General features: G+C 43.9%; 1 long non-coding RNA gene across 1 annotated transcript; it reads left to right on the forward strand.

Moving 5' to 3' along the window:
- The first annotated feature begins 4,872 nt into the window (after nucleotides 1-4,872).
- On the forward strand, nucleotides 4,873-9,507 carry LOC128350999 (uncharacterized). Its single transcript, XR_008319540.1, has 2 exons — nucleotides 4,873-4,978; nucleotides 9,359-9,507. It is a non-coding gene; the product is annotated as an uncharacterized LOC128350999 (long non-coding RNA).
- The last annotated feature ends 422 nt before the right edge of the window (nucleotides 9,508-9,929 follow it).

Below are 9,929 nucleotides of genomic sequence, written 5' to 3' on the forward strand. Positions count from 1 at the left end.
ACAAAAGGGACGGGCTGCACTTGAACCAAGATGGAACCAGACTGCTGGCGCTTAAAATAAAAAAGGTTGCAGAACAGCTTTTAAAATGACACCTGGGGAACAGCCGATGGGAGCTGGGCAGTATCCCGTTTGGCAAAAGCCATCCTTTAAAGTGTGAGGCTGCAAAGAATTCAAATAAAACAGAAGGGGACAGAGCAGAACCACATAAAGAGCAGACGGGAGCCTGTGCCAGCAGGTCAAAGAGTCAAAAGAATAGCATACATCAGGGGAGAGATTCAGTGTATAGGTGCTTGTATGCCAATGCCAGAAGCCTCCGAGCCAAGATGGGTGAGCTGGAGTGCTTGGTTGCTAATGCAGAAATAGACATAGTGGGCATAACAGAAACATGGTGGAACAGTGAGAAATTTCTAGATACGCTAAATGACTGTGCCCTAGAACAGTTGGTCATGGAACCGACCAGAGAGAAGGCGACCTTGGATCTAATTCTGAGTGACACCCAGGACCTGGTGCGTGACGTCAGTGTCACCGACCCTTTAGGGAACAGTGACCACAGTGCCATCAAATTCAGCATACATGCGGGGAGAGAATCATCAAGGATGTCAATCACAGACATTTTGAATTTCAGAAGAGGAAACTTCTCTAAAATGAGGATTATGGTGAAAAGAAAGCTGAGGGGGAAAATCAGGAGAGTCACTTCGCTCCAGAATGCATGGAGTTTACTCAAAACCACAATACTAGAAGCCCAGTCAGCTTGTATACCCAAAAGGAGGAAAGGTACCACTAAGTCCAGGAGGATGCCAGCGTGGCTAACAGGCACCGTCAAAGAAGCCATAAAAGGGAAGAAGACTTCCTTCTGAAATTGGAAGGCCTGTCCAAATGAAGAGAACAGAAAGGAACACAAACTCTGGCAAAAGAAATGCAAGGTGACAATAAGGGAGGCAAAAAGAGAGTTTGAGGAACATTTAGCCAAAAGTATCAAGGGGAATAACAAAAACTTCTTTAAGTACATCCGAAGCAGGAAACCTGCCAGGGAGGCGGCTGGGCCATTAGACAATGAGGGAGTGAAAGGGATTATTAAGGAGGATATGGAGGTTGCAGAGAAGCTGAATGAGTTCTTTGCGTCTGTCTTCACGGCAGAGGATACTGAGCATATACCTGTTCCTGAACCAGGCTTTTTAGGGATGGAGGCTAGAGAGCTGAGTCAGATAGAAGTGACAAGGGATGATGTTCTAAACTGTCTGGAAAAACTGAAAGCTAACAAATCACCAGGGCCGGATGGCATCCATCCAAGAGACCTCAAAGAACTCAAATGTGAAATTGCCGACCTCCTTGCTAAAATATTTAACTTATCCCTGAAATCGGGCTTTGTACCAGAGGATTGGAGAGTAGCAAATGTAACACCGATTTTCAAAAAGGGATCCAGGGGCGATCCGGGAAATTACAGGCCGGTTAGCCTAACGTCCGTTCCGGGCAAATTGATGGAAAGCATCCTCAAGGATAAAATTGTAAAGCACCTAGAAAAACAGGCCCTGCTGGGAGTGAGCCAGCATGGCTTCCACAAAGGTAAATCTTGCCTCACCAAACTTTTCGACTTCTTTGAGAGTGTCAACGAGTGTGTGGATCAAGGTGATCCAGTTGACATAGTCTACCTGGACTTCCAAAAAGCTTTTGACAAAGTTCCTCATCAAAGGCTCCTGAGGAAACTTAGCAGTCATGGGATAAGGGGACAAGTACATGTGTGGATTGCTAACTGGTTGAAAGACAGGAAACAGAGGGTAGGTATAAATGGAGAGTTTTCACAATGGAGGGAAGTAAGAAGTGGGGTCCCCCAGGGATCTGTACTGGGACCGGTGCTTTTAATTTATTCATAAATGATCTAGAAGCAGGGGTAAGCAGCGATGTGGCCAGATTTGCAGATGATACCAAACTCTTCCGGGTAGTGAAATCCAAAACGGATTGTGAGCAGCTCCAAAAGGATCTCTCCAACCTGGGCGAGTGGGCGACAGAATGGCAAATGCGGTTCAATGTTAGCAAGTGTAAAGTGATGCACATTGGGACAAAAAACCCCAACTTCAAGTATACACTGATGGGATCCGAGCTGTCGGTGACGGACCAGGAGAGGGATCTTGGGGTTGTGGTGGACAGCTCGTTGAAAGTGCTGACTCAATGTGCGGCAGCTGTGAAAAAGGCAAATTCCATGCTAGGGATCATTAGGAAGGGGATTGAAAATAAAACGGCTAACATTATAATGCCCTTATACAAAACTATGGTGCAACCACACTTGGAGTACTGCGTACAATTCTGGTCACTACATCTTAAAAAGGACATTGTTGAACTGGAGAAGGTACAGAAGAGGGCAACCAAGATGATCAGGGGCCTGGAGCACCTTTCTTATGAGGCAAGACTACAACACCTGGGGCTTTTTAGTTTAGAAAAAAGACGTCTGCGGGGAGACATGATAGAGGTCTATAAAATCATGCATGGCATGGAGAAAGTGGAGAGAGAGAGATTCTTTTCCCTCTCACACAACACTAGAACCAGGGGTCACTCCATGAAATTGATTGCCAGGAGTTCTAGGACCAACAAACGGAAGTACTTTTTCACACAACGCGTGATCCACTTGTGGAACTCTCTGCCACAGGATGTGGTGACAGCCAACAACCTGGATGGCTTTAAGAGGGGTTTGGATGACTTCATGGAGGAGAGGTCTATCAATGGCTACTAGGCAGAGGGCTGTGGGCCACCTCCAGCCTCAAGGGCAGGGTGCCTCTGATTACCGGTTGCAGGGGAGTAATGGCAGGAGAGAGGGCACGCCCTCAACTCCTGTCTGTGGCTTCCAGTGGCATCTGGTGGGCCACTGTGTGAAACAGGATGCTGGACTAGATGGGCCGTGGGCCTGATCCAGCAGGGCTGTTCTTATGTTCTTATGTTCTTAAAAGCTTGGTGAATAAATGTGTCTTGACACATCAGGTGAAGAAGTATTTTTTTTCTCCTGCTGGTCTCGAACCTGCTGTCAGTCAATATCACTGGGTGACCCCAAGTTCTAGTGTTATAGGAGAGAGAGAGAGGAAAATACTCTATCCATTCTTTCCACAACTTTTTGCAACAATGAAACTGAGCAAATCATTTCAGCATAACATTGTAATGTGTGATTTGTGTAGTCAAAAAAGGTTCATTTTAAGAGGGGTCTTTTTTAGAGTTAGGCTGATATCCATTGAGCATCCTGTCTGGGAACGAAGAGGTTCACTAGGATCCAGATGATCCATTAGATTCCTTGCAGCCCTCTAATACTCTCTCTTCTGCTCTCAAGTGTGCATCATCCATCACTGTAATCAGTATGTTCAACAGCAGGTTGGCAAATACTATGTAGCCCACATTGATCACATAAATCACAGGTGGAGCAGGTGCGTCTTCAGGAGCAAGCAGATCAATCAAGCCCTCCATCAATTCCAGAGTTGTACACAGCGTCCTTGGATAGTCTTTAAAAGGCAAACAGTGCTTCAAGACCAAGATATAAAAATGCTAGAAATAAATAATTAAGAAAAAATAAATGCATCTAGGTACCAAACACCTGTTAGATTATGCAATACACAGACAAATGGATGGAACAAGATCTGGGTTTTCCTGATAATGGGGAGAGCAATGCTGTTGGAAAAGCAGCTCAAAATGGTTCCAGCATTTGGAAGGCAACAGTCAGATGCTATCAATTCTGAAAACACAGAATTGAACCTATAGGCATCTTTCTTTCTTTCTTTCTTTCTTTCTTTCTTTCTTTCTTTCTTTCTTTCTTTCTTACAAACATAGACACACATAGACACATGTTGAAAATGGGACATTGTTCTTTTTAAAAACAGATATAATTAGGCAAGGAACAAGGAATTTACTAGCAGTCAGGGAGATTATCAGAAAGGTTCAGAGGGCACTCTGCAATATACATTATTCAAGATTAAACAGCAAAAAAGCAGCCTATTTTATGAGCATGTGTTGTGGTTATTTTGGGGGTATAATGAGTTATACTTGCATGCTAAGAATTTCCTCTGTTGCTGCAAGGGGCAGGGGTGGGGGTCACACCTTCAGGGACAGATTTTATATAATGTCCGGGGGGGATGGGACGACTGCAGAGTAAAGGAGGGAGTGGCAAAAATCACCCCCTTAGTAAATGGAATTAGGGATGTGCACAAAACAGATTTTGCATTTTGTTTCAAGATTGAAACAAAATGCAAACAGCTGAAACGCTTAATCAAAACAGTGTTTTGGCCATAGGGAACAAGGATCCTGTGGGGGTTTGGGGAAAAGGTTAAACATTTGTTTACAATCACCCGCTTGTCCGTTTTTGGGGTGGGTGAGTGGGTTGGATGGTAGGTAGCACCCATTCATGCCCTACCACCCAACCCACTAGGGTATTCCTAGGAGCCACCCATGGGGAACAAAGCGGTGTTTCAAGTTTCCCCATTGTTCCCTATGGCCGGAACAAGCTGCACTCACAGAGTGCACACACACGTTTCTGCGTTGCAATTTGCAATGCATTTTGCAACCCTGCCTTGAAAAACACTGCAGAAGCACACAGTAAAAGGAAAGCTGTCTCTCCCAACAGAGAACACACATTTCAAACAGTCCAAAAATGGCCAAAATGAACCACCGACCCGGAATCCATTGCCATCCACAGTGCCTGCACTGCAGTAACGTCATTGGCACTCTTACACACAATTATGACTCCTTTCTTCCTAGTGTAACCCCCACCATTATTATCCATATAATCACAGGTGAGTGTTAGTATAAGAGGGCCAAGAGTTGGCAGTTAAAGGGTATACTGAAATTCCCTCACCTTGCCTTAGGACTGTGGGAGCATGCTCAGAAGCTCCAGAGAATCTTCTGGAACCTGTTGCAGCAAGAAGGAGGGTAAACTGCCACTGACCTAAAGAATCAAGTGGGGACTTCCGCAGCTTTCTGCTTTATCCACTTGCTTATACCATTGCAGGTAAAAGAGAGGGGGTTTGCTTTTACAAAGGAAAGAAACATTTAAAAGATGGGGAATTGTTTTATTGTGGGGTATGGGGGAGAAGGGGGAAAGACAGAGGTAAATGCTAATCTGAGTCTGGGAATAAGTAAGATTTGTTGTAAACAATTGTAAGTCTCAGTTGCAGCTGTTGTGCCATCAAGTCGGTGTCGACTCCTGGCGACCACAGAGCCCTGTGGTTTTCTTTGGTAGGATACAGGAGGGGTTTACCATTGCCATCTCCCGCGCAGTATGAGATGATGCCTTTCAGCATCTTCCTATATCGCTGCTGCCCGAGAGAGGTGGGATTCGAACCAGCAACCTCTTCCTCCCTAGGCAAGTTACTTCCCCGCTGCGCCATTAGGTGCAGTAATGTAATGTAAAGCCTCCCCTTGCACACTCTCCGCCAATGGCACACTTAGGCAATCTGGGCACCTGGACTACCCAGCCGTGAGGCCCCGACCACCACCGCAAGGGTTTGCGGTGGGCTTGCAACACTCTATTCTGGCTCAGAAGCCACTCCCACTCTGCCCGCCGCTAGCACCATGGGGAGGGGGAGGCCTGCTCACCTCACCCACCCACCCTGGCCGTTCACATGGCTAGAATATCAGTGGTTTGGCCTCACGTCAGCAGTGGGAACAAGGGCTCACTGCAGTGATGGGAGGCTTGTGGCAGCAGCAGGAGCCCCTGGTCTTTGGAGGGCCACCCCAGGTCTTGGAGGTCACGGGCCAGGGCCCCATATCCGGGGGTAAGAGCACCTCTCCTCTGCACTGCAGAGCTCTGGAAGCATTCCGCATGACAGGCATGTCTCCCTGTGTCTGCCAGAACCTTAGTTAGGATGTCAGCCACTATACTGTATGACAGCAGAATGAAAAATATAGATATAGAAAATATACACAGTGATAAGATAACAGCTAGTCAAATTGTATACAATAAACTCTAGACATTTTTAATGGTTGTCTACACCTTCTATGTAACTTTCAATCTTTCCGGTCTATGATAGCTTTACAAATTTAGATCGCAGCCCGAAATATATTTACTAGAGAATAAGCCCTACAGAACACACAGAGAGGCTTATTACAAGTAAATATGCACAGGACTGCACTGTACGTGATCCTGTTATCTGATCCTATTTAACCTATTGTCAGCTGTGTTTGTTTTATTACACTTTAATTATTTGGATTGCAATACAGTTTTAAAAATTCTGTATGCCAACTCAAATATTGCAAGAAGATGTGTGGTTTGGGGCGGGGGGGCAGAGTCTATAAGCAAATAGAGCAGCTGGATCTTTTAAATTAAAGTTTGTATTAAAACACCTCATGGTGTACAGTTGGCTAGCTCACTGACAAGATGTGCAGTTCTAATGTCATCTGAAGAACTTGCATTGCCATTAGAGCAGACCCAGAAGCAACAGCACCGTTGGAGAGTGTGGGCAGTGGCACTGCAGGCATTACTGTATTTATTTCCATTCTCAGCAATGGGGGGAAATGGAACAAAGAACATAGGAAGCTGCCATAAACTGAGTCAGACCATTGGTCCATCAAGCTCAGTATTGTCTACACAGACTGGCAGCAGCTTCTCCAAGGTTGCAGGCAGGGATCTCTCTCAGCCCTATATTGGAGATGCCAGGGAGGGAACTTGGAACCTTCTGCTCTTCCCAGAGCAGCTCCATCCCCTGAGGGGAATCTCTTCCGGTGCTCACACATCAAGTCTCCCATTCATATACAACCAGGGCAGACCCTGCTTAGCTAAGGGGACAAGTCATGCTTGCTACCGCAAGACCAGCTCTCCTCTCCTAAGTGCTGTGATGCTGGAAGTGCTACAGGGGTGCCACCACTTCCGGTTCTGCCACAGCAGCAGCACAAGTTCTTCAGACAACCTTAGAACTGCGCATTGTGTCAGCCGCTGACTTGACTTTGTATAAAGCAAATTGTCTTCACAACAGCAGGAATGAAATAAAGTCATGTGAAATAAGAGCCTCCCCATCTCTGACAACTTTTTAAAAGTCTTTAAAGATGCATCTGTTCTCCCAGGCTTTAAACTGATATTGTTTTGATTGTTTTAATGTTGTTTTTAGAATATTGTTTTAAAATTTTAAATTGTGTTTTGAATTCCTTGCTTTTGCATTTTTGTTTTTGTTTTTAATTAATGTTTTACTTTTCAATCTTGTTGTAAACCACCCAGAGACGTAAGTTTGGGGCGGTATAAAAATATGTTGAATGAATGAATGAATGAATGAATAAATAAATGTGCTCCAGTCCAGAAAACCATAAATGCTCAGAAGCACACACAGATATGAATGGATGTTTACACATTTACTGTATCCGATGAAATCAGCCAAGAAACCATTTCTGATGGGTAAGGCCGAGGTCTGTGCTAGAGCTGATGCATCTGGAATAAATCATTCTGGGTGACAGACTCTGATCTTCAACTATCTTTTCCTTGGTTGTGTCCAATTTCAGTGCAGTCTGGAGATGCCGTTGTCTCCAATTTCAGTGCCAGCCAATCTGAATAAGTATATACAGTACTGCAAATAAAATCTTAAGATTTGCACTCTCCAATTAGTACCAAAAGCCAGGATGAAGTTAATAAAGCAAGGGCCTTCAGGGTGGACAGAATCCAAAATTTTTAGCCTTACCCTCTGTATCATAATTGAGATCTGCCCCAGTATTTTACATTTTCTGACACAAAGGGACTGAATTGCACTATCCAATAAATAGCAGCCGTAGAGAGAATAGCTCCCAAATCATGACCAATGGTCCACAGCATAACTGTCTGGAAAATTAAAGTGAACGAAATCATCCTCGGCAAAATAAATGTGTTATTTAGAGGCTCTCCCAGAGACTGTATAAGATGAATAAGCACTTCAGAGAGGGGGGAAATTAAATGAACAGACTGCCTTCAAACTAAATGCCAACTAAATGCCAAACTCTAATCTACAATTTCTTATTTGCTTTTTCAGTTCTTTCCTTGTTCATCTTGTGTTAGTTGCTGGAAAGTCTTCCCCTCTGATTGTTTGTATTTTAAACTTCAGAAGACAGATCTCCAGTTTTTATTACTTTCAAGAAGCTAATGCAGAATAAAAAGTTGTAATGATTTGTGGCGACTACCCATTCAAATTTTAGGACTTAAAGGTTACCTAAGATAATATGCCTTGTTCTCAGCACACTGTAAAAATTGTATTAAGATGCAGAACAGATGTTACTTCATTACTTTTCATGCCGAAATCCATCCTGATCCAGAAAAGGAGGTAACGGTGCAGAGCTGATGCATTACAAAGCTAATCTGGTCCATCGACCTTGATGGATGGATTTGATATGGAAGTATTCCAATTGGCTCCTAGTTACATATACAAAAGTTAGTTGCAACTGACTTTTTCCATGACTAATATTGTTTCCATTTGTTTCCATGACTAATACTGATGACTACCATTAGTAGATCAGTACCATCAGAATTACACAGAAAAACTAGTTGCAGAGAATGGCTAATATACAGACTAGCATTGCAATGGGCACCCACAATGCAAGAAAGCTGCATAGCTGAATGGATGCTTGAAGTGTTCAATCTCTTGGGCTATTGGGCTGCTTCCTCAAGCATTTGCACATGTGCAACAAGGATAGTGCATAGCTTTGCATGCATGGATTGAGAAGGAAGTTTCGCCGCAAGAGGCTGTGCATGCACACCCTGTTGCAACACTAGTTTGGAATGCAAGCGCTCGACTTAGCTGAACTGGTTAGTGCAACATTCTCGCACTAATGCAACATGTTTGCACGATTGCAGTGTTAGTCTGTTGGTCAACCAATCTGAAAAGGTACACCTCTTTTCTAATATCTAGCCCTTCCAATAATTCAGAATAATATCTTTGTGTGTGCGTTTATTATAGTTGTTATTTGCCATTTCCATCGCCCATTCAAAGGTATAAATTGCATGGCAAAGCTAAGTACGCTTATCCTAACAAATCATGAAGACAGTTTAGCCTAAGAGATAGCTGTCCTCCTGCCTGGGCAGTGACTGGATTCTCCATAGACAATGGAATATAAACTTTTCAGGCCCATTTCACAGCAGCAAGTCCAAGTGTGCAAGTGAGTGTACAGATGATGGAGAGCTGTACCCAGTCCAGCACCCTACCAATTGTATCGGAGGATGATAAAGAATTCAGAATTACATTTCTCTCTGCGTTAGATACTATAATTTTACAGTATGTCTACAAATAGCAGCTTCCCACTCAGGGCAAAGAACAGGTTGTGTTGTGTGTGTTTTTTTAATCAGGACTGTAGCACAGGGATAGAGAAGTAAGACTCATTGCCACTCATTGATCTGAATTAGGTGCCCCACACTTGTCTTTTTTTTTTTTTTTTAAAGGAAGGAAGATAGAAGCAAAACAACACATTCAGCACTGCATGTAGTCTGACCCAAAGATGAGAAGTTGGCAAAACCTTTGCAGCCTAACAGGGCTGAAAATCCACATGCTCAGTCAAAGAGAATGAAATGAAATTGATTGTTTTCAAATACTGCTTGGATATAATTGTATTAATCGTTTCTTCCGGTATTTGGGCTTTTTTCAGGAAGGAAAAGCAGATTGCAAATTTTAAAATGAGCCTCAGTTCATTCTCACTCATCCAGCTTCAGGCAGGCATTTAGGGAAATTAGGCCATTCCCTGATGAAGCTGACATGGAGAAATAGATTTGGGTGTCATCCGCATATTGATAACATCCTGCACCCAATCTCCTGATGATCCCTCCCAGTGGGTTCATGTAGGTGTTAAAATGCATTAGAGATAGAATGGAGCCCTGTGGGATCCCATACAAGAGCTCTCGTTTTGAAGAGCAACCATCTCCATCAACACCATCTGGAACCTACTCAAGAGGTAGGAGAAGAACCACAGCAAAGCCATGCCTCCCACTCCCAACCCCTTCAGGGATTCCAGGAGGA

Source organism: Hemicordylus capensis, chromosome 3 (genome assembly GCF_027244095.1).
Source record: "Hemicordylus capensis ecotype Gifberg chromosome 3, rHemCap1.1.pri, whole genome shotgun sequence".
Taxonomy (NCBI): domain Eukaryota; kingdom Metazoa; phylum Chordata; class Lepidosauria; order Squamata; family Cordylidae; genus Hemicordylus; species Hemicordylus capensis.